Genomic DNA, 24,717 nt, shown 5'->3' on the forward strand with positions numbered 1-24,717 from the left:
TTTCTGCTATTACCCATTCTCCATTTACAATTCAGTCATTTATGTTTCAGCACTTTACATTCTTGTTATTACATTTCTGTACTTTATTGCTTTTCTTTATCTTTAAGTCATTTATAATTCTGCTATTTAGAATTCTGCACCCAACAATTCTTTTTTATTAGCTTGACTAAATCACTCGGTAGCTAAAGTTGCTCAATCAATCAATCTCTGTGGGATTTGACCTCACTCTATTGTGAGTTATTACTTGATGATAATTTGGTATACTTGCCAAAGACGGGTTCATTATAGTGATAGTGAACATTTTCCGTCCATCAGCGTACGCATACATGATTCTGCATACGCATGACTCCCCTTTCTTCATATTTTTCTTTTCTTCTCTTCTCTCCACTTATTTTCTTCTCTTCTCTCCACTTCTTTTCTTCTTTTCTTTTCCATTCTCTTCTTTTCTTTTCGTCATTCAACCACCATCCATCATCATCGTTCACCATTTACCACCATCTCTAGGATAGGTTATCTTTTGGTGATAAGTGTTGGATTATTAAATTGATTTGTTGATTATGCTAATATATTGGTACTGATTACCGATATGATGTTATTTTAGCATCGTTGTGAATATTCATTATTGGATTCCTTTATTGAGGTTATAATTTGTTGCTAGGTATTGAATTCTTCCTGCTTAATTTGTGCATAACAAGTACTTATGACATTGCCTTAAAGATGATTTTGGATTTCTAAATTGTATGTTTTGGCCACCATGTGATTTAATTTCATTATCTATCATTAGGCAATTTACTTATATTTAATGCATTTGTTGTTAGGTGATGCTTGCTTATGTTGATTTTTGTTTACATCACCAAGTTTGGCATCGATATTGTGGAATTGTGAAATTGGATTGTAAGCTCACGTAGGGACATATTTTTGAAATTCTCAAGCTATATGGACCATGTTTTCTATGTGATTGATTTTACCTTATATCTCTCTTTTCCTAAGTTGCACAGCACCCGTGTGCCCCACTTTATGTCAATTAGGTGATGCGAACAAAAATTCAAACTGTGTCATTGATTGATGTGTGATTTCTATAGTTTCTTTTGTTCATTAAGTTTCCTTGCACATCAACCAATTTCCATTCATTATCCATTTCACAATCACTTGATTCTTGCTTGAATGCTTTCATACTTCTTTATTACTTGTTCATTTGTCTTAACCTACAAATTTTATTTAAAGTATCTCAAGTACACTAGAATGAGTGAAGTGCATACTTCTTTTGTGTAGTTGTGACATAGCTTTCAAATGCTAGTGTATGTGTTTTAAACTACGCACAACTTAGAATTCACGCACTATTTTCATCAAGGTCACAACCTTATTACATCACTTCATTTTAATGATCATCATCTTATTCTAACAATTTATGCTTCTTTGCTTTTGTATTTACTGGTCTTACTATCCTGTATTTTATCTTTCAGGATGATTTACCATAAGCAAAGAGGAAGGCAGAAGAAAGAACATGCAGTAGCCGGATGACCTGCCAGCTGAAGGTGGGTGATGACGACTCCTTCCACCCCGCTTGACTTCATGTGCACCGAGGACGGTGCAAACAAATCACATAAAGCCCTCTGAATAGTAATATTTCCAATGGTATAAGGAATTAAAAATCTTCTCGGATCTTACATCTTCTCAGGGAGATCCTTCGGAATTATTGTACTGCATTCCTTGGTGAGCACCACGGTTTCACTCTCCTTCTGATTCCTCTTGTTAGTCAACAATTCTTTCATGAATTTAGCATAGAGAGGCATTTTCTACAAAGCCTTTGCAAAATGGAAGTTAATATGAAGCTTCCTAAAGACCTCTAAAAATCTTGAAAATTCCTTGTCCTTAGATGCCTTCTGAAGCCTTTAAGGATACAGCATTTTAGGCTTGTACTCAGACATTGAAGACTCAACATGATCTGGAAAAGGGTTTCTTGGGCGCCTCTCAGAGGCGCGTGTTCTCCCTTGTCTTGACCCTTCTCCAGAGCTTCTTTTTCAACTAGCTCCTCACCAGCGTGAACTTCTTTACTGGCTACCTTACCACTTCTCAGGTGTATGGCCTTGAACTCTTCCCTTGGATTGGGCACTATATTACTGGGAAATGTATTAGGAAACATCTCAACTACTTGCTTGCTCAACTGACCCATTTGAACTTTAAAGTTTCTAATTGAAGCTTTGGCTTCCTGCATGAAACTATTAGAGTTCTTGGAGAGTTCTGCAATTAGAGATTCCAAGTCAAAAGGCTTCTGAGAAGAGAGAGGTGCATGGTTTGGTTGAGAGGGCTAAAATTGATGGTTGTTATTGTTGAAATTACTCTTATTGAAATTACCATGAGTAGAGTCATTGTTGTTAAAGTTTGGTTGCCCCTGTTGTTGATTTCTCCATCCAAAATTTGGGTGATTCCTCTATCTTGGATTATAAGTCTTGGACAAAGTATCATTATTGGGGGCTTGGAAGAATTGCCCATGTAATTAACCTGTTCAGAGGAAAATTGACCATAAGTATAACTCTCATCTTGAGAAAATTCACCACTCATATCTGAAGAAGTATCTTAGATATTAATAGCTGAGACTTATAATCCACCCAATTGTCGAGTAATGGCATTTATCTGTTGAGACATGACTTTATTCTGAGCAAGAATCGTATCCAAAGCATCTAGTTCCATGAATCCTTTCCTCATGGTAGACCTCTCAGAAGAGTATAAATACTGATTGTTAGCAACCATCTCAATGGTCTTCTTCATGTGAAGGGATCTTCTTGCAGAATTATCCAAAAAAGTCCTGGAGGCTTGAGTAATCCCATCATAAAAGATCTGCAACTATATCTAGTCCAGAAACATGTCGAGAGGATATTTTTTTAGCATAACCTTGTACCTCTCCCAAGCCTCATAGAGAGATTCACCCTTTTGTTTCCTGAAGGTCTGAACATCAGTCCTTAGCTTGGTCAGCCTTTGAAGTGGAAAGAATTTAGTCAAGAACATACTAACCACATTATCCCATGTATCCAGGCTCTTCTTAGGTTGTGTATCAAGCCACTGTTTGGCTTGATCCTGTACAGCAAACAGGAAGAGCAATAACTGATAAACATCAAGATGGACTTCATTAGTCTTTACTCTGTCACAAATCTACAGGAAATCGAAGATGAACAAGTTTGGATCTTCCTGTGAGTCTTTGAAACTGACAGTTTTGCTGCACTAAAGTAATGAGTAGAGGTTTCAACTCAAAATTGTTGGCATTCAAATGGGGTACAACAATGCTACTGCCATAGAAAGTGAGATTTGGGGCATTATAAGAACCAAGAGTCCTTCTAGGTTGCTCAAGAGCATAGGAATAGCAAAGTTGTTGTTGTGATTTGGCTCCATAGTGATTGATAAACCCCAATTTTGTGGTTTATCTTGTGTTAATTTTAGTGAATTTTATCAATTTTTCTCACATTTATTCAATGAAATAGCATAATTTTGTGAATTTCTCCTAATTTGTGCTTAAGAGTGAAAACATGCTTTTTAGGCCCTTAATTTGCTAAATTTAATCCACTTTGATTCCACTAAATGCCTTGATGTGTTTGTTAGCGATTTCAGGCTTAGAAGGCAAAGTTTGGATTGAAGAAATGAAGAAAAAAAGCATGTAAAAGTGGAGAATTCATGAAGAAATGAGAATTTGGTGGAAATTATGGCCACAGGTATGCATGACTCACGCGTACGCGTGAGGAAGGAATTTGCTAGGCCACATGTACGCATGATACATGTCACATGACCTCATTAAAAAAACACGCTGGGGCAATTTCTGAGTTATTTTTAGCCCAAGGGGAGAGCAATTAGTGTAGCTTAGGAATATTCATGCTTTATGTTAGTTTTAGAGAGATAAGCTCCCTCTTCTCTCTAGAAATTAGGGTTTTTAGGTTAATCTCTCCTAGATTTAGGTTTTATTTCTTATCTTGATTTAGTTTTCATTGTAATTTCTTGTTACTACATCATTGCTTTCTTAATTTTACTTGTTATTTCCTTTATTTGGTCAATTTTATGTTATTGAACTCTTGTTGATTTAGGATTTTCGTTAATGCAATTGGTGCTTTTTTTGTTTCTTATTGTTAAATTGAGTTGTTATTGTTACTTTATTACATTTGGTAGTCTTAGATTTTACTATTATTGCAATTTGGTATGCTTTTATTTTTATGCACACCAAGTGTTTGATAAAATGTTTGGCTTAGTTTTAGAGTAGATTATTGAGCATTCTTGGCTTGAAAAGAGAATTTGGGCTGATGAGTCACTACAAAAAAAAAGGGTTTAAAATGGCATTGATATTATGGCGGTTTTAAAGAACCGCCATAATGTCCGGATATTATGGCATTTTTTGTTGTTGCCATAATTGACTTTATATTTGGTGGCGGTTCTGGTGATTAGGGCGGTTTTAAACCGCCGGTGTCACACCTATATAAAAGGAAAAATTACAATAACCTGGCTTATTGAAACAGACGGCTTGCTCTCATTCCATAGTCTTCTTCTCAGATCTCAGATCTTCTTTCGCATCTCTCAGATCTTCTTCTCAGATCTCAGATCTCAAATCTCACTGGTCTGCTACACTGCTTTGCCAACTGCTCCTTCACGCCGCCGAGCTCGTTGTCGCTGCCGACGGCTCCTTATCACCGTTGCTATAAGAATAAGTTACTTGATTTTCTATATAGTTGCTTGATTTTCTATATTATGTGAAATTTCTAATGTTTTATTATTATTGTTTTATGCTGCATGTTCACGAATCTTCGCAGCACAGGTTAGGATAACATCTCTTCTTCCTTATGATTTTCCTTTTCTGCACTTATATTTGATTTAGTGATGTCATAGAGGATAATCTGGGAAGAAGAATGCTGTAAGAATAAGCAAAAACATTTAGATTTATTGATGTCATATATATAGTTGGTTGTCATTAATTAAGGTTTATAATTGATTTCTTAGGTTAACAATATATTCTAATCCAAAATCAACAAGCTGTGATTAATTTAGCTTATCTGATTAATTTTTTCACATGATTCCTTCCCGTCTACATGCATCACTCTTCCTAATTTTTATATTTTTTAACTAAAAAATATGGAGCTATGACCTGTTACTTTCCTAAGAACTTCAATCCCTCTTCCTAATCTTTTTGTGTCTTAGATTTTCTGTTCTGTGTAGCTGATAATGAACCTCATTTTATGATCTCCTTTCCGATTGATCAATCCTGTAGTTGTATCCCCCACTATTGCTGCTGTTGGACCTTCATTTTTCAGTTATGGTTTCCCAATAGTTGGTACATGTCTTGAGATTGGTGCAATACAGATATTGGTAGTGGTTGTTTTTCCTCTTATAAGTTGTTGATTTCATCTTGAATTTTTATATCATTATTTTATTATTGGTTCAGAATTCCTATGTGTATGTTCATTGTATTGTTTGTGCATTTTGCTAACACATGATGCATGTTTGCTATTCTAAACATGATGCATGTTTGCTATTTCTGCTGCTATTCTCATTCACTCAGAGAGGAAGAGGGTTTAGGACTGTGGAGTGTGTCACTGCTCATTCTGACTCTCCTGAACGATGCAATACCTCCAAAATGCAGCACAATTTGAAGTCAATTTCAATTTAATAGAGTCTCCTTAAGTTGAGGAACTTGAGGTTAGTAGGCATTCACTTCACTAGTTATCTACAAAAATAATGAGAAGATTAACTAGTAGTCTTAGTAAGGATATTATTTCTAAGATTATTTGTTATCTGCCTCTGCGCTGAAATCTTAACCACTAGTTCCATAAAATTGATCATCTTATGTTACTTTTTGCAGGGATCTTGATAACTTTAATCTATCTGAAAATTTGGTATTTAAACTTGAATGATAATGTTCTGTTATAACTAAATTTTGGGTTTTATTTTGTCCTTCTCTGTGAGGTAATGTGGGCCATAATTGCTTCTTCTTTTAACTATCTTTCTCTTTTCTAAAATTTAAATGCCACAAGTAGTACAGAGGCAACAATAAATATATATTGCTGTTGTCTATAAGATGCAAACTAAGCAATCAGAGTTAGTAAACCATATTCAATTCTTAAAAACATTTAGTAATATTATATAGGATAAACAATTCTTAAAAATTTTAGTGAACACCTAATATTATCCTAGTCTTATCAGCTGAAACTTTCATTTCTTTCAAACTTAATCTGATAGTAGAAGATACACTAATAATTATATATTTAACACATGGCATAATCTTGTTGGAAAATTGATGAAAATGATTTATTTTGTTATCAGGAAGTTAGACAATTGTTCAGGTATGATCCATGTACGGAAAAGTATGCAGAGATATACTACAATAGACCAGATGTTCAGAAAGCACTTCATGCTAACACTACTGGAATTCCTTATAAGTGGACTGCTTGCAGGTCACCTCTTAATTTAAAATGTTAATTAAGGAATTGATAATTATCAAGTTAATTGAATTGTTTTCTGGATCATTTTGTGCAGTGAGGTTTTGAATCGAAACTGGAATGATACAGATGTATCAGTGCTACCAATTTATAGACAATTGATGGCCAATAGAATAAGAGTTTGGGTGTTCAGGTTTGTTAGTTAATCAGTTGAATTTTGCTTTGCATATACTTTAATTTCATGAATTAATTAAAAAGGCAAAAATTAATCATAAATATATATATATATATATATATATATATATATATATATATGTTATGTTTGATAATGGAGACGTAGATTCAGTGGTGCCGGTCACAGCAACTAGATATGCACTTGCACAGCTTAAGGTGGCAACTAAAATACCATGGTATCCTTGGTATGTCAAAAATCAGGTTAATGCAAAATAATAATAATAATTAATTATCGCATTGCTCTTCTAATCCTGCCTCTCATTCATTAATCGTTTTACATCTATCCTTTATAAAATTGTTGTATTAAGTATATATCTAGTCTTAATATAATAAAGTCTCGAATAATGGGCTGTTTGTCATATATAACCAAGAAATTCAAATAGGCTTTTTTAAGTTTGGAGATTCAAAAACAAAGGATATATATAGTTGTAAGATAAGAAGTGAAACACTTATCATCCTTAGATAATGACCTTAGTGGAAGTTAAGTAACAAATAATAGTAGAAAGGCAATTACTCTGCTATTCTTTGAAAATAGAGACTAAATTATCCTATATAATAAAATTTATTCTTAGAATTGTTTATCCTATATAATAAATTTTATTCTTAAAAACTAAACAATTCTTAAAATTTGTTTTCGCATTTTCCGTTAGAATAACTGGTGAGCATTTAGCCCTCTAGGTTGCTTCATTTCATTCCTCTCATTCTGATTTTTCGTTATAATTCAATGCACTCGTATCCAGTTTTATATTAATGATTAAAAAAATTAAAGTTCTGCATTTATTTTTATTGGCAGTATGCTTCTAACTTGGAAGTTTCATGCACTGAATGTATTTTTTCAAAAACAAGACATTTATTTTTATAGGTGACTTCCTAAATAAATTTATTCTTTTATAGGTGAAACAAAAAAGATTGTTCAAACCCTGTGTCTAATGCTACCTTCTAGCTTGCTCTCTGTTTTTTAAAAGTTTTTGACAAAGTTTTGCTGTTTAACTTTGATAAAAAGAATATAATAAGGTTCAGAAGAATGACATGAGGTTTGCGGGACAAGTGATCCTCACAAAAGCAAAAATAAATAAATTAAAAGCATATTTTTTAATTAATTTTGCCTTACAATTTCTTGTCATATTGCATTTAGTTTGTTTACAATCTCTTTTGGTTTCTTGGTTTAGGCATTCAGTTTGTACTTGTTGATATCTTTGCATTGGCATCTTAATTATTTCTTTTTCTTTGCAGTGAAATGATTCAATAGAAAACATGCCCAATGGAATGCAGCTAAGAAGGAAGAAAAGAAAATGGTTAATTTGAAGGACAAGTGGAGAAACATGATGCGAAAGTGATGCACATGTGTAGATCTAAGGGAGGTATGTTTCTTTGTATTTATATGTGCAGTTCATAAAGTTATTTGTTTTGGGGCTCATTCTTTAATGTATCGAGTAAAAGTTATGCATCAAGAACATAAGATGTAGAAGTATTCTATTCTTCCCTTACCTCCCCTACGCTAACATCAAAATTTTCTTATCTTCCAAAACTTGTCACGCTTGGGGTGATGGCAATTTTGTTAGTAGGTTCTAACTTCTATGGATGCAACCAAGTTTTTTTAAAAGAGGGACCTAAGACCTAAGTACCAACTATGCTGCCAATACACTTCAGTTTTATATCTGGTTTTAAGAGCTCATCTAAAGGTTAGTCTACTTGTAAATAAATCCAATTTCCAAATTTGTGCTGTTTCTATTTTAATATTCTGACTTTATTCAGCTGTTTCTATTTTGTGCTGTCCAAGTTGCAAGCACTACTTTTCTACATTGCTTCTAAAGAAGGAGATAAGATTTCGGAGCAATTGACTATAATATATTCCTAATCAACAAGCTTCACAGGTAAAAACACAACCTTTATTATTTTATTTATGCTTTATCTTATTATAATGAATTTGTGCTTTTTAAATGTATGGTAATGAGATGTCTCTTCATTATAAGATGAAACTAAATGAGTAAATGACCTTTTTCTCATAGGAAGCTAGAGCTTTACTAGGAAGCCTTGAATATCAGTAGGGTAATTTTGAAGCTGCACTTCATGTATTTGAAGGACTAGACATTGCTGATGTTGCTCCAAAGATGAAAATTTCTATATCACTTATTCGTGCTGCACTTTATTCTTTTTTATGATGTTTTCAAATTATATTTTTGTTGTAGGAATTGAATCAAGAGAGTGAGATTTCATCGCCAAAAGAGTTAAGAAGTAGGTCTTCCGGCGCAAGCAATAGAGCAGCATGAAATATGATGGAGATTTTATGTATTAAGAGTTACATGTTATGACATTTATAGTTGAAAAAATATGTTATGTTTGATATTATGTATAAGAGTTATTACTTTTGATTTCCAATACTAAAAAATCATATATTATGTTTAATACTTTGTTTATGAGTTATATAATATTTTGTTTATAGATTATGATTTCTAATAATAAATATTATTTGTTTAACACGATAAAAACGAGGGTAAAAATTGCATTTTTAAACGATAAAAAAGTGTCACAGTTAGGGTTAAAATGGCGGTTCAAAAATGACATTTTAACCAACCAAAAGCCACTCTGTAAGGGTAAAAATGGCAGTTCAAAAATGCTGTTTTAACCGACTGAAATGTCACTATTAGAGTTAAAACGGCGGTTCAAAAATGCCATTTTAACCGACTAAAATGTCATTCTGTGAGGGTAATAATGGCGGTTTAAACTGCCATTTTAACCAACCCTTAAACCGCCGTTTTAACCTGGAAATAACGGCGGTTGGAACTGCCATTTTAACCCAGTAAAAAACCGCCGTTTTAACCTGGAAATAATGGCGGTTTGAACCGCCATTTTAACCCAGTAAAAAACCGTCGTTTTAACCTGGAAATAACGGCAGTTTGAACCACCGTTTTAACCTAGCAGAAAACCGCCGTTTTAACTCCAGGAAATTGTGGCGGTTTTAAAAAACCGCCGTAATAACCAAAATGGCGCTCTGAATTACAGCGTTTTTTGAAACCGCCGTACTTGGTAATAATGGCGGTTCAAACCGCCGTAATTACCCAAAAAAACCGCCGTTTTTACCCAAATTTTTTGTAGTGAATTTGGAAAACTCCAAATTAAATTGTTGATGAACAAACATTATTGAAATAATTAATTACAAAATTATTAATTTGAATTTTAACTCACATTTATTAATTAATAATTTTGTTGCTTACAGATTTTGTAATTGGGCACAAAAGCAAATCAAAGCCCATATATGCTAAAGAAACAGATTCAGCCTTGTACAAAAATGTTTAAAAAATGTATGCCTGAATTATTGCTATGTTTATTGGGCCAGAAATTTAAGAAGCAAGTCTAATTAAAATCTTTGCAAGACCAACAAGGGTTTGGTCCGAAATTGAAAATAAAGAGAAAGCAAAGGATGCATGCTTTCTACGACACCAACCTCCCACTAAGGAATGGATTTCAAATTTATTTAAATTTGTTTAATGCCTTGATAACTGGAAAGAGAAAGTTTGAAATTGATTTGATGGCATTAATTGTTTTACACGTTACAAGGCATGGAAGTTTTGGAAAAAAGAAACTCAATTCATTTTAATTTCCTTTCTTAATTCCTTTGAAAGCTTTTCTGCATTCTCTCTCTTCTCTTTCTTCTCTGTTCGGTTGTCACTTCACAGGAAAGATGGAAGAAAGAACAAGCTATCAGAAGAAGGAAGAAGAAGCTAGAAGCAAGGAAAGGGCCATTGTGATGATAGTGTTATTAGAAAGAAAATCCACAGTACGGTGTGGCTGAGATCTTTACCACTAATGGTAAGATGTGGTAAAGAAGTCTCAAGCTCTCCATACTCGAAAATAGAACAGATCCAACCCGGTCAGAAAAAAAGATCCCTTGGGTATGGCTCGTCTCTACTCTCTGATCAACCACCACAGAAGGTAGCTACTGTAGCTACGTGGAGGAAGAGGTAGAAGATAGAGCAGATGGAGCTGTCAAGCATTAAAGACTCATTAAGGATCAGGAATCCTTGCATGTTGGATTTTGCATTCGGTTCTCTCTCTTCTCTCTCTGGCCGAACCGGTTTTATTGTTAAAGAAGAAGAAGATTAGCTCGGTTCAACCGTTTCAACAATGGAGACTTCCCTTTCTATAATAAGGGTGAACAACCAAGGCTTGAAGCAAGGAGAAAAGAGTGAAAGCACAAATTTTTTATAGCTACCCAAGCTAACAGAAGTTCTTATCCTTCAATGTGTTTCATGTTATATTTTTCTGTTTAGTTTTGTCTCTCTTGATTCTCATGGAAAAAGGCAAACAGTGAGGTTTGTATGAAAAAGCCATAGAACGGAAAAAGTTAGAGTATACAAAATTAAAAGAAAAAGCCATAGATGTCCTAGAGGTCCTTTGTACATCTGTGTTGTGTTTCATAATTTTGTGGGAATCCCCTTGCAAGTTGGGTTAGCACTTTGCAGTTGAAAGCTAGGTAGGTGACCAAGTCAAGTTCAGGATTGGGAATAGATTCTGGACTTGTCCCAGATAGGAAGGGTAGTTCCTAAGGAGAATTGGTGTCTATAATCTGCATGATTATAGTGAAATTCCATCATTGTTGTGATGGAGACTGGATGTAGACTGTATTGCACTTAGCAGCTAAACCAGGATACTTCTTGGTGTGATTCTCTCTCTCTTCTACTCCATTTCTATTTCTGCTGCATAGGAGACAAAACTGAAAAATATCTCTTGCCTGGTTACGAGACAAAAAAAAAGTCTCTTGGTTGGGTAAAAGACAAAAAGCAAAAATATCTCCTTAAGACATTCAAAAAGACAGCAAGCATTACAAAGCAAAAAAAGGTGGCTAAGATTCAACCCCCTTCTCTTAGCCACTAATTACCATCATGGGCAATCTTGAGTCATTAATACCCAACTTGGGTTTGATCTAGAGTTGTTAGTAAATCTTGTTTCCATTAACATTACTTATGGATTGGGGTTAACTAGGCATATTTGACTTTCTTTCGATGTGAAGATAACTTAATAGGATTAACTCTTGGTAATTATTATGTCATGATTAATGACTAGGATAGAAAACCTTGATTCTCAATCCGTGCCATGAATGCCTCTTTAGCATTTATTATATTTAGTTGTTTGATTTACTTTCTTACCATTTAATTTCTTGTCTTATCAACCCACTTGAACTCATAAGCAATAATTGAGCACTCGATTGTAATTCATAGGGAGAATGACCCGGTATAATATTCTCGGTTATTTTTATTGGGTTGTACTTGTGATAACCAAAATTAAACTTGATTGAGGGTTGTTTGTGGGTTTAGATCTATACTTCGATGAGACTACTTTTGCGTGAAATTTATAAACCGACGGTAGACCTTCTTTCAGTGATTCCCTCAGCTTTCTCCTCAGAAATGTCCTTGAGACTTTCAGCAGCTCTATAAGCTCTAGCCTGCAATTGGCGACTTCTAACGTTCCTTTCAATCTTAGGATCAAAATTAAGAAGAGGTTCCTTGTCTCTATTCCCACTCAGAAACAAATAGAAAACAGAAAAAGTGAGAATCTCTATGCCAGAGTGAAGAGAATTCCCAGTGAGGCAAACTAAGTAAAACGAATAAAATAAAATAAGCAAAATAAAAGAGGGAAATTTTTTGAAAATAAAAAAAAAAAAGAAAGCAAAATTTTTGAAAATTTAAAGAATAAAAGTAAGTAAATTAAAGCAAAAAAATGTCTAATCTAGATAATCAAATAATGCATAGTTGTCAATCACAGTTAATCTCTGGCAACATTGCCAAAAACTTGATGCAGAATTTTGAATACCACAAACTAACCGGCAAATGCACCTGGTCGTACCAAGTAATGACTCTGGTGAGTGAGTGTTGATCCCACGTGGATTAATGGACTAAGCAACAATAGTTGAGTGATTAGGCTAGTTAGACAAGCTAAATTGAGTGGTTTCAAGTTCAAATAGCATAAAACAGTAAACTGGAGAATGCAAGAAAGCAAACAGTAAGTGGTTGGTGAAAATAGTATGAGAAAACAGTTAAGGCTTTGGAGATGTTTAAATTTTTTTATTAACAATTCTTATCAACTACTTTAATCAAGCAAAGATTCAATTCATGGCAAAAGTTAAGTGATTAAACCCTAATTCCTTATTAATTTAATCTCATCTAACTCAATCAATCGCCAATTCCATGGTCCTTAATTTAAATTAGAAGATTAAGTCCACTTCTAGTTTATTAGCCACACAAACCCTAAGCACCCAAAAATAAGGAGATTATATGTCACGTATTCTATTAAATCAAGATAATTAGAGAGTTGTGAGGTATTGATTCCAAACTTTAATTATAGTGATATAACTTTTCCAGGATTCAACAAGAATCCAAATACAAAAAGAGTTATCTTCCAATATACTCTGATTCCTAGGATGAAGAACGAAATCAATCCTTGAATTTAAATCAGTGCATTGATTAAGAGTAGAATGAAAATAGTATTAATCCATTAAAATAAACAGATCTCCTAACTTAACAATGGAGGTTTAGTTGCTTATGGCTCAGAGAAAAACCTAGAGTAAAAAGTGTAAAAGTGCAGAATGAAGAAGAAAAGGAAAAGAGAGCCCACAGGGCTGAATCTTTTCTCCTTTTATATCTAATCCTAATTGATAGAAATCAAAATTCTAAAAAGCTCATAATATCTTTTTCTAATTCAAAAATTAATTAAAAACCCAAGTAATCCTTCCGTGGAGAGTTACTGCGTGTGTGGTCCCCACCTGGAAACATGGACCTGGCGCTAAACGCCGAGCACCTTCATAGAACCTTGGCACACTTTAAGAGGCACCTGGTGCTAAATTCTGAGTCGGGGCATTAGTGTAGCTTCATGGAAAGCTTACACGAAGTACGAGGCATCTGGCCCTCAATGCCAGATAGTGGCGTTTAGCGCCAGCTTGACAACATCAAATTTCTCCTTTTTTTCTGCACGAACTCTGTCAAACTTGCCCAAATTTTACCTGAAATAATTAGAACAACAGTGCAATTCAAAGTAGCATCCTTGATGGTCTAAAACACCAAAATCTCATAAAAACTCAACAAATCGACATCTAAATCACAAAGAAAAGATAAGAAAGATGCTCATGCATCCTGTATCGTCCTCAAGTAGTAAGTAAAAAGAAAAAGAAGTGGCATTTATGATTAAAAGTTTAGTTTATTCTACTATTGCCTTGTTACATTGCATGTGGTGCTACTTATACTTGTGATTGTGATTGCAACTGCAATGATATGTAAAGTCCCTTGAACAAGAGGAATGTTGACTCTTGAGGCACAAGAATTTAGAGAAGTGTTATGAAACCTCCATAAGTAAGAAAGAGGTTGATCCTTGAACAAATTGGAAAGAAAAATAAGAAAAAGGGAGAATAAGAAAGAGCAAGAAAAAAAATAAAAGTATGATAAAAATATCAAAAAAGAAAGCTAAGTTGCAAAGATCTTAGCATTAACGGTTGAGATCCAAATATGTGCTTGTGGTGTTTATCGTGCAAGGAGGGTTGAGTGATTAGATCCGAGGGATGCTTCATCACCCGTCAACTTTGACCAACTGGTCCAAGATTGCTGATTGAAAATTTGCTACACAAGCCACCTTGAGACAAGACATTTAGCAGTCCCAAGAGGCTCTGGACATCAATGTTTGGAATCAAAATCTCAACTATATGCTTTTGGTATAATACGGAGTTTATAAACTCAATATTCTATAGAACTACCAACAAGTGCATCGGGTCATATCAAGTAATAAACTCACGGTGAGCGAGGTCAATCCCACGAGGATTAACGGATTAAGCAAGCAATAGGTAATTGATTATTATAGTTTGAAGATCATAATTGGGTGATTAGAAAACAAGAAATGTAAATGACTTAAAGAAAAAGTGAATGGAAGCAACAAAATGACAAGAAAGTAAATGATGGAAATGTACAGTACTGGGAGTTAAAGTGCGGGAATGTAAATTACAAGAAAGTAATAACAAGAATTAACAAATGAAGAACATTATGATCTCTTGGAAAATAATAAGTGATTGAATTCCAATTCCTTGGTAATTCAATCTCTCTTAACTTGAGCAATTGCCAATTCCTTGATCTAATTGTTCATGAGAAGAGATGAAGAGTGGTCTGTAATTTAGAGCCGCACAATTTCATGAATCATGTTTTGGGATGATTGTATATCACGTATCAATCCTAAACCCAATTTTATAACCACTGTGAGAAAGAATTTCAAGCATAATTCTATGATTCCTTTCCTAAGGCTCCCATAGAATTCAAGTTGGATTCAATTTCTTTCTCAAGATATTTGAATCCTTGGAATGAAAAATGAAGATTCTTTCTAAAGAAACAATGAAAGAAGAATTGAAGATGAAAAATGAAACGAAATTAATCTATTAAATTGCAACAGAGATCTCTTTCCCAATGAAGAGAATTAGAAGCTCTTAACTAAATATTTACAATGTAAAAAAGAAAATAAAAGAGAAGAAGAGTGTGAGAGAGAGGAGAGAGTCCGAAGACTCCTCTCCTAGGTGGTGTAAAAAGAGGAATCTAAGGTCCTATTTATAGCTATCCTAAATTACAAATTCAAATGAAATTTTATTCAAAGTACATCAAATGTAAATTTTCTAACTAATTCTATTTGATTCTTGTGGCCATGATTTCTTGTTAGTGGTTCTCTGGGCTTTGATTAATTTGGAATTGTGGCTAGCATGAAGTTTGGAGTGGACTTGGTTGAAAGTTGGACGCTGTAGGGTGGAACTGGAATGTAGTTCAAGTGTCACTTGATTGGCACACCTTTTTTGGATAAAAATTGTGTCCTAGAGTTGTGGCCCAGTGTGCCACTTCTCCCCCATGCCAGTCTACATGCCAGCACTAAAATGGTGCCCTTAGCAGTGCAAATGCGAAGACATGTAAACTCCTCACGCTGGTTACACGTTGCTGGACATGCCCATTTTGCAACGGTGAAAGATGGGATTGTTTTCAGCCCCAAACTGAATTCTCACTATTAACTATTATATATTGTTGGAAAGCTCTAAAAGTCAGCTTTCTAACGCCACTAGGATAATGTCATTTGATCTTCTACAGCTCAAGTAATTCTCTTTCGAAGGTGAAGAGGTCAGTTTGTCAAAATGGCCTGGCATGCCACTTCCCAAACACGCCACTGCACACGCCCAGATTTCAAGAAACTGAGGCACAAGGATGTGTGGAATGAGACATGCTGGTGACACACTAGTACACATGCCCATTTTGGCCCCCTGGGATAGTGGTCCAACGTGCCACATCCCAGGCACACCATAGTGCATGTTGGGTTTACAACACTGAAAGAATAGTGATTTTCACCCTTGGCTTCAGCTTCCACTATGAAGTGTTACATATGGTTGGAAAGATCTGGATGTCTACTTTATAATGCTTCTAAAAGTGTGCCATTTGAATCTTTATAGCTCATGTTATGTTCCTTTGAAGGTGAAGAGCTTAGGCTGGCGTGTGACATGCTAATGCTATTCTCATCTTGCCATTTTGGAGTTAATTGCAACCTCAAATCCAATGTCTACTATAACATTTTATATATGGTTGTAAATCCTTTGAAGTCTACTTTGCAATGGTACTGAAATCATCTCATTTGGTGCTTTGTAGCTCATGTTATCTTTGTTAGAGTGAAGAGAGGTCAATCTGTCCAGCAAAGTATGGCCCAACGTGCTACTTCATCGTGCACACCCAACCACACACATGCCACAAACACACCATCCACACGCCACTCCACACGCCCTTGGAATGCTTTAGGTGCCACGCTTTCAAAAGCGTGTCCTAAGGCTCCAAAGCGTATCCTAAGCTTCAATGCCTGCCCAAAACTTCCTCTTTTCTTCTTTTAAGCTTGTTTTGTGCTTTTTGCTTCTTTTTCTCTTATTTTCTACAAAGATCATTAAATTAAAGAGATCAAAGAAATTTCCAACCTAAGTACCAAAGACAATCCATAATTAAGCATTATGAATTGATTTCTTATATGAAAAAGCATAGAAAACACAACATGACGCGCACACATCACAACACCAAACCGAAACTTTGCTTGTCCTCAAGCAAATAAAGAATCATGCAATACAAATTGACAATCCAAGGTGAGAAGAATAGCAAATTAAGGTTCATGTTTGCCTAGTTTATTATGCATGCAACAATTGCAAAAGAATATCAAATGATTGATGTTTCTATCTTGATCACTTTATGAAATCATTTCTTGTATTCCTTCCTTGAAGCAAGCTTTTTGTTTATTTCTTTTCTTTATTAGCTTAGCTTCTTGGGTGTTTTGCACCATTTGTTTTTAGCTTTGACTATAAATGCTTTGTTTTCAAGTATTACCACTTGATACATAAGAACCACAAGCATTTAATTAGAGGACCCTTTAAGCTTTGCTTTTGTTTTTTTTCCTTAATCTCTAGTCATTGATGCTCAGAGCCTTATACTTTGAGGGAGTGCTTTGTACTTGAGCCTAGCCTTGACTCTAAGTGTTTTGCTTTCAAGCCTTTTTCTTGATACAGAAACATCATAAGTACTTGACTAATGATTTATCATTGGTACTCAGAGCCTTCAGTTTTCTCATTCTTTCCTTTTTTCTTACTTGATCTTTAATTGGTTTGCTTCTTCAGGGTTTTCAAAGTTTCAAAAATTTTCATAAAATGTTCCAAATGAAAACTTCAATCAAATCAATTCAAATGCATTTTTGCACAAATAGTCATGTTAGCCTTCCAATACTCATATGCTCATGCTGGCTTCTTCTTTAATTATCTTGTTTGTTTATGATCATGATACTTAATTGCTTTGACTCACAAATTTAAATATGGTAATTTTGATGTAAAAGCAACATGTTACAATTCAAAATCAATCTATGCTTATCTTAAAAGAAGAACACACATGCATATAAAAGAAAGAAGACAATCATGTTTGTAATTGAATATACAGGGAACAAATAAGAGGTAAAAGAACTTAACCACCTTGTAGATCTTCATAATTGTTGTTTTCATTTTTCTCATATTCTCCCCTCCAACACCAAGGAAAAAGAAAGCAACCGTGTCAAGGAGAGGCTTGAGTCAATAGATCTGTGGGGTGCTTTGTCACCTAGTAACATAGACCAATTAGTCCAGGATTACCGATTTAACGCTCACTATCAAGAGTTGCCTTGAGACAGAGCATTTAGAGTTGTCACTAGAAAAGTTCTCTCTAAAGTTCAAAGAAAGGAATTCAAGGATCAACTCGGACATAATGGAAGCAAGGTTTCTTAACATCATCCAGGTTCTAGTTCCTTTGAGGTGTTGACATTTCCAAGTTCAAGGAACAATGAAGAGTAAGGATTCATTCATAGATACAAGGATTGTTAAACCCCACTCTTAGGACAAGCATGAGCTTGATTCGCCTGAAAACTGACTCTCAACAATTTTCGTTCCGGAAAGTGCACCGAATTATCGTCAAGTAAAAACTCACAAAAGAGTGAGGTTGAATCCCACAGGGGTTGGAAGATCGAGAAATTAAAATTGGTGAATTATACTAGTTGAGCGAAATTTGAATTAAAATTGGGATTGCTGAATGTAAAATGGCGGGAAACTTAAATGGCAAGAAATTAAAGGAACAAAAAATTAAACTGCAGGAAATTAAAGTGACAGAATCTTAAATTGTAGGAAATTAAATGGGATCGGGAATTAAGCATGAAATTAAAAATGCTGAAAGTAATATAGAATGGATAGGTCAAAGATGGGGAATTCATTGGGTTTAGGAGATATTGAATTCTCCGGATCAAATCATTTTCACCTCTTCCTCATTCAATGCATTCATTGACATTGCTTGGCAATCTTAGGTGATTGGATCCCAATGTCTTGGCTCACCAATCTCTCTAAGCTTGAACAATTGCCCAATGTCTTGATTTAATTGCTCATGGGAAGAGTTGAGGTTTGGTCATTGACTATACCACACAAATTCATAGATCAAAGTATTGGTATGATTACATGTCACTATATCCATCCAACCCCCAATCTAATCCAATGTGAGAAAGCAATTCTAGTATGAATTCTTCATCCTTCTCTCAAGGATCCGAAGAATTCCAATTATGGATAGCTTCTCTCTGAAGACAATTATCCAATTGAATTAAACTGAAAGCTTTCTAACAAAAGTCAAGAGAAAAGAGAGAAGAAGAATATGAAAATTACTATTGATCCATTGAATTACAATAGAGCTCCCTGACCCAATGAAAGGGGTTTAGTTGTTCATAGCTCTCAAAATGGAAATTGGAATTGAAAAATACATTCTGAATGAAAAGTGCAGTAAATGTAAAAGCAAAATTGGAAGCAAGTGCCGAAGCCCCCTCTAACTTGAATTCTAAGCTATTTATACACTTCCTTCCATTGATCTTCAAGCCTTGAATTGGGATTTTGGCCTTCATGGAATTGGGTTGAAGATGGCTCCAATTGGTTGTTCTTTTGTGTTGTAAAGAGATTTGTGTGAAATTTTGAATCCTGATGCTTCACGTTTGAGTCAACGTTTGAGGCCCAACATTGACTCAAACACTATTTCCAACAAACCAGCAAAAACCAGAAAGCTTGCTGTCATTGGCGTTTGACTCAACGTTGGAGGGCCAACATCATCTAACCGACGCGTACGCGTACGATGCGCTTTTGCGCAAAAAGCCAAAAATGCTCATCCACGCGTATCCGCACTGTGCGCGTGCACGTGGATGCAAGAATTGCATTTTACAGTTTAAAAACCAAGCATGGGACGTTGGCTTCAGCGTTGGACCTACAACATTCCCTCCAACGTTAACGTTTTCACGCGTACACATACTGTGCGCTTACGCGTACATCGCTTTTTTTCATCCGCGCGTACGCGTCACTGACGCATACGCGTCGTTTCAAAATTCTCAACTCCAATTTCTGGGCTTGGCATCGCGGACGTTGGAGGCAGCATTTGATGCAACGTTGGACCTCCAACGTTCGGTTTTGGTGCGTACGCGTACCGTGCGCTTCCGCGAAAAATGGTCAAAAATACTTATTTACCCGTACGCGTACTGCATGCTTCCGCGCGGATATCAAAATCTGCTTTTTTACGCGTACGCGTTATAGACCCGTACGCGCCACTCAAAATTCATTCAGCTCCAGAATTGAAGTTTTTATCACCACGTTGGGGGTAACGTTAAACGCCACCTCCAACGTGAGCATTAGCCATGATTATAGAAAAGTGCTCTATTTCTCTTCCAACATTTGAGGCAACGTTGGTAGTCCAACTTGGCCACCAACGTTGCTTCCTCTTCATCCTTTCCATTATCCTTCTTCAATCTTCCTCTATGCCTTCCTTCACCTATTATCAACCAATAAATGCATCAAATCTTTGCTAAAGTCATGGCAATTCTTATCATTCTTAGCATACAAGTAATCATAGCATAAATTATCATGAAATTGCATCATATTACTCATGGTTGAATGAATATAGGCATGCATAAATTTCTACCCAAATAGCTTACTTATAACTTAAGAAAGTGGATAAAACCTATAAAAAACAAAGAAAAATGTTGGTGAAACTAGCCTAAGATGCTCTGGCATCAGAGCTTCAAATGAACTTCAACTTTTAACCAAACTCATTCTTAGTTTTCATTGTTCAAGTTGCTTGAGGACAAATAACACTTTAAGTTTGGTGTTGTGATGCGTGAGCATCATTAGTATCTTTTCTGTGCGATTTATATAGTTTTCTATTGATTTGTTAGAGAATTTTAGTGGATTATCCCCCATTGGATGCTACTTTGAGTTTTGTGGCTTTTGATTGATTTCAGATAGCATTCAGATGAAGAATTGATGGAAAAGCGCATGAATAAGCAAAAGAGGACCATGCGTGTGCATCATGCATGCGTACGCATCACTAGAGCAGAAAAGAGGATCGTATGTACGCATGCGTTGCGCGTACGCATGACTAAAACGGCTTAAAAGAGACAATTCTCCTCTGGATGGTTAGCGCTAAATGCCACAACTCGGCGTTTAATGTCCAAAGCTTCATAACGCATGCCACAATTTTGAAGACCTGGCACTAAATGCCCAACCACAGGCGTTTAGCGCCCAAGCCCATATTTCGCGTATAAGCCTTGATGCCTGGGTGGCGCCAAACACCTTGAACATGGCGTTTAGCGCCGAATACATACAAAGGGATGGAGACCACACATTTATAGTGCAACAAATCAACAAGAGTTTTGGAGATTTAATTTTGTAATTCAAATATCTATTAGAAAATATCTTTTAGGGTTCTATTTTAGTTTAAAATCTCTTTTTAATTAGGACTATAAATAGGATTTGGATCCGCCCATGCGGGGACTTCTCTTCTCCTAATTTTTGTTTCGTACTTTTACACTTTTTCTCTGCTAGGGTTTTCTACAACAAGAGCAACTAAACCTCTATTGTTAAAATTAGAAGCTCTATTTACTTGAATAGATTCATAAATATTTGTTCTTCTATCCTTGATTAATGCCTTGATTATTGTTTAAGGATTGGTTTTGTTCTTTATCATAGGGATTAGTAATATTTGGGAAATAACTTTAATTCTACTTGAATTTTATTTCGGTCAATGAAAAATTATATCATTAGAATTACAACTTGAAACCAATTTCTCATAACTTCTAATTATCTGGACTTAGAGTGGTATGTGACATATAACTACATTATGCTTTGGGATTCTTAGGGTTGTGTGGCTTATAAATCGAAAATTGAACTTAACCCTCAAATATAATTGAGTGATCAAGAAATTGACAACCGGTTTCATTGGAGGAAATTGGATAACATAGGAATAGGAATTTAAGAACCTGGGGTTTGTCATAACCATAATCATTGTATGATCAAGGAATTTGAAATTGAATATTAATTCGAACATTTAAACATCTCCAAAGCCTTAACTCCAATCTCATATCGTTTTCTCAACCATTTGCTATTCGCTTTTCTTACTTTATTGCTATTTATGCTATTTGATAATCAAAACTCTCATTTCAACTTGTCTAACTAGAATAGCTAATCAACAATGGCTTGCTTGGTCCGTTAATCCTCATGAGATCGACACTCACTCACCGTGAGTTATTACTTGGTATGACCCGGTGCACTTTCCAGTATATTATGGTTTGAAATTCTGCCACCAAGTTTTTGGTGCCCCTCACCTGCAACCGCGTTAATGGAGTATTCATTGGCGGTGACGACGACTCTGGTAGTAGCGAGGTGCGACAGCAACAAGGCGCAGTGGTGGGACAGCGCCACCTTCCTCTTTTCGGCCTGCACCTTTCTCTCTCTCCCTCTCTCTTTTTGTTGTGATTCTCGATGGCGACGACGGCTCCCAGCCCTGTTGGTGCCGTCCCCTCTTATTCCCGTCTCTTTCTTTCTTTCTTCCTATTCTCTTCTTCTCAGTGTGAGGGTGTGTATGTAGCATGAGAGGTGTGTGTGAGGGACGGTGTGGCAGCTATGTATGTTAGAGTTAGGAAAATGAGTATGAAATTAGGGCTTGGGTTAGGGCAAATGTCAAAATTAGGGATTTTAGGGTTAATTTAGATATTTTGATAAAATTGAAGGATAGAGTACGTAGTAATGGATAATATTAGTAAACTTTTAGATAAATCTATATTCATACCAACAAATACTGTAAAGTAATCACCAAATTCTAATTATCATTGTTATCATATAATTTCTAAACAAAATCTATATTATTTTTTTATATTTTTTTCAAATAAAGTTATATTCATACCAAAATTATTGTAAAGTAACCAAATTCTAATTATAGTTGTTATCATCTAAATTCTAAACAAAAAAATTAAAATGAAAGTAAAATTCTAATATATTCAATAATTAATTAAACAATCAAATTACTATAAATTATAGTCTTAAATTTAGAAAACAAAAAATCAATAACATACAAAATACTTAATGGATAAGACCAAATGGTTAGAAAATTTCATGAAATTACCATCCATACACGGATTTTTATTTCATAAAAAATTCAAAAATTTTTCTCATAAGAGAATTTGATTACAGTAATTGTGCTAGAGTTACAGAATCATGATCACCACATTACAAGAATTGTGCCAATATTATAAGATATCTCCAGCCTCTTCAATCTCACAATTTTTAAAAATTCAATCATATTAGATCCCTTGTAACTCATTTTGGATAACACCAGATGGTAACAAAACTCCATGAGATCACCATCAAAACAAGGATTTTGTTTTCATGAAAAATTTAATAAATTTTCTCAAAAGTGAATCTAGTTAGAAGAATTATGCTAGAGTTACAATATCTTGATTGGTAGGTTACAAGAATTATGCTACAGTTGTAATACATTTTCAGGACTCTTCAATCTCACAATTTCTAACAATCCAACCACACTATATCCCTTGTAGCACATTATGGATTATACCAAATAATGGTTACAAAACTATAAGAAATCACTATCCAAGCATTGATTTGAATTCATGAGAAATTTAAAAAATTTCCCCGCAAGGACATCCAGTTACAGAAATAATGCAAGAGTTATAAGATCTTGATTGACAGGTTACGAAAATAATACCATAGTTACAGAACATTCTCTAAACTCTTCAATCTCATAAATTCTAACAATGCATTCACACTAAATCACTTGTGGCTAATGCATGAGAATATTTAGTATTTTTTAGTTATTATTTCTTTGAATAAAGGTAGTAATCTCTTATTTTTATTAAGATTTTCATTCTTTTAATCCTATTTCTTGAAGTTTCTTTCTTTGAAAAAATTTAGTGATTTTCTTGTTTTAATTGAGAATTTTGATGCTTTAATCAATGCTTTCTGGAGTTACTTTGTGCTTTGATAAGTGTAGAAAATTATTGAAATATATTAGTTAAGAACAAAGGAGGAGATGGACAATCAAAGAAGCTTTTGGAGAAGCAAGGAAGATGGCATCCAAGAGGAGGAAACCTCCTAGGAAGCAAAAGTTGGAAACAAGCCTATGTGAAGTTCAAAGAGAATTTACAACCCTAACCTCTTTCTGTTCCAACAAAAATAACTTGAGCTATAGAGTTCAAATGAGGTGATTTCAATGACGTTAAAAAGATAACATCCAGAGCTTTCTAGTGATATAAAATAGTTAATAGTGAACACTGAATCTAGGGGTGAAAATCACAAATCTTTGCCACCGGAAAAAAGTTGAGCACAGTACTAGCGAGTCACTGACCTCTTCATACTCCAACAAGGATACCTTGAGCTAAAGGAGTCTAAATGATGTGCATTTAGCGGCGTTAGAAAGCTGACATTTAGAGCTTTTCAACTATATATAATACTCTATGGTGGACGTGAAGTTTAGGCCACGAACGACCCTCGTAAAAATAGCTCCCAACAGAAGGTGGTATTAAACACGTGATAACAAGTCATCTTATGCTATCTTTTCAAGCATTTTTCACTTGTTTCATTAGGTTTTATGCACTTTCTTACACTATAAGTAAGTGATTTGGAAAATGGGTATATTGTATATTTTTGGAGAAAATATGAAAAAAAATAGTTGATCATATATTCTTGCATTCAATATCTTAATCATATGCATTGAAAAAAATAAAAAGAAAAAGAAAAAGAAAAGAGAGAAAGAAAAGAAAAAGAGCAGATAATAAAAAGGGGACAAAATGCCCTAAAGTAAATGTTGGTAGCAATGCATAAGAGTTGTACTCAATTTGGGATGCATGAATATGTGCAAAATATGGTTAATGGATAGTTAGGTTGTGTATTTTGATTACATGGATTGTCCTCAGTTAGGTGAGAAGTTTGGGTTAATTAAGGATTCAGATTTTAGTCCACTTGACCAAATACAATCCTACCTTGACCCTAACCTCATTACGACCCTTAAAAGACCTCTTGATATGTGTATTTTGCACATTAAATCTTTGTTGATTGGTAGAAGAAGAGCAAGTATTAGAAAGCAAGGTTAGTAGAGAATTGAGAGATTCAAACCTCAAACACTTGAGTGATTAGAGTGTATACACTTCCAGTAAGGGTTCGATGCTCGATTCTTTGTTCCTGGCTTTCATGAGCTATTTTCTT

At 34.8% G+C, this 24,717-nt stretch overlaps 1 long non-coding RNA gene across 26 annotated transcripts; it reads left to right on the top strand.

Annotated features, from left to right (window-relative positions):
- The first annotated feature begins 4,460 nt into the window (after positions 1-4,460).
- Positions 4,461-9,050, top strand: LOC112710933 (uncharacterized). Of its 26 annotated transcripts, none has more exons than XR_011865726.1 (9): positions 4,461-4,685; positions 5,534-5,670; positions 6,295-6,425; positions 6,508-6,603; positions 6,745-6,845; positions 7,878-8,005; positions 8,207-8,326; positions 8,425-8,518; positions 8,834-9,050. It is a non-coding gene; the product is annotated as an uncharacterized lncRNA (long non-coding RNA). The 26 variants fall into 26 exon arrangements; XR_011865732.1 differs by having other exon boundaries at positions 8,210-8,326; XR_011865729.1 differs by having other exon boundaries at positions 6,745-6,829.
- The last annotated feature ends 15,667 nt before the right edge of the window (positions 9,051-24,717 follow it).

The sequence above is a fragment of the Arachis hypogaea genome, chromosome 9 (assembly GCF_003086295.3).
Source record: "Arachis hypogaea cultivar Tifrunner chromosome 9, arahy.Tifrunner.gnm2.J5K5, whole genome shotgun sequence".
Classification (NCBI taxonomy): Eukaryota; Viridiplantae; Streptophyta; class Magnoliopsida; order Fabales; family Fabaceae; genus Arachis; species Arachis hypogaea.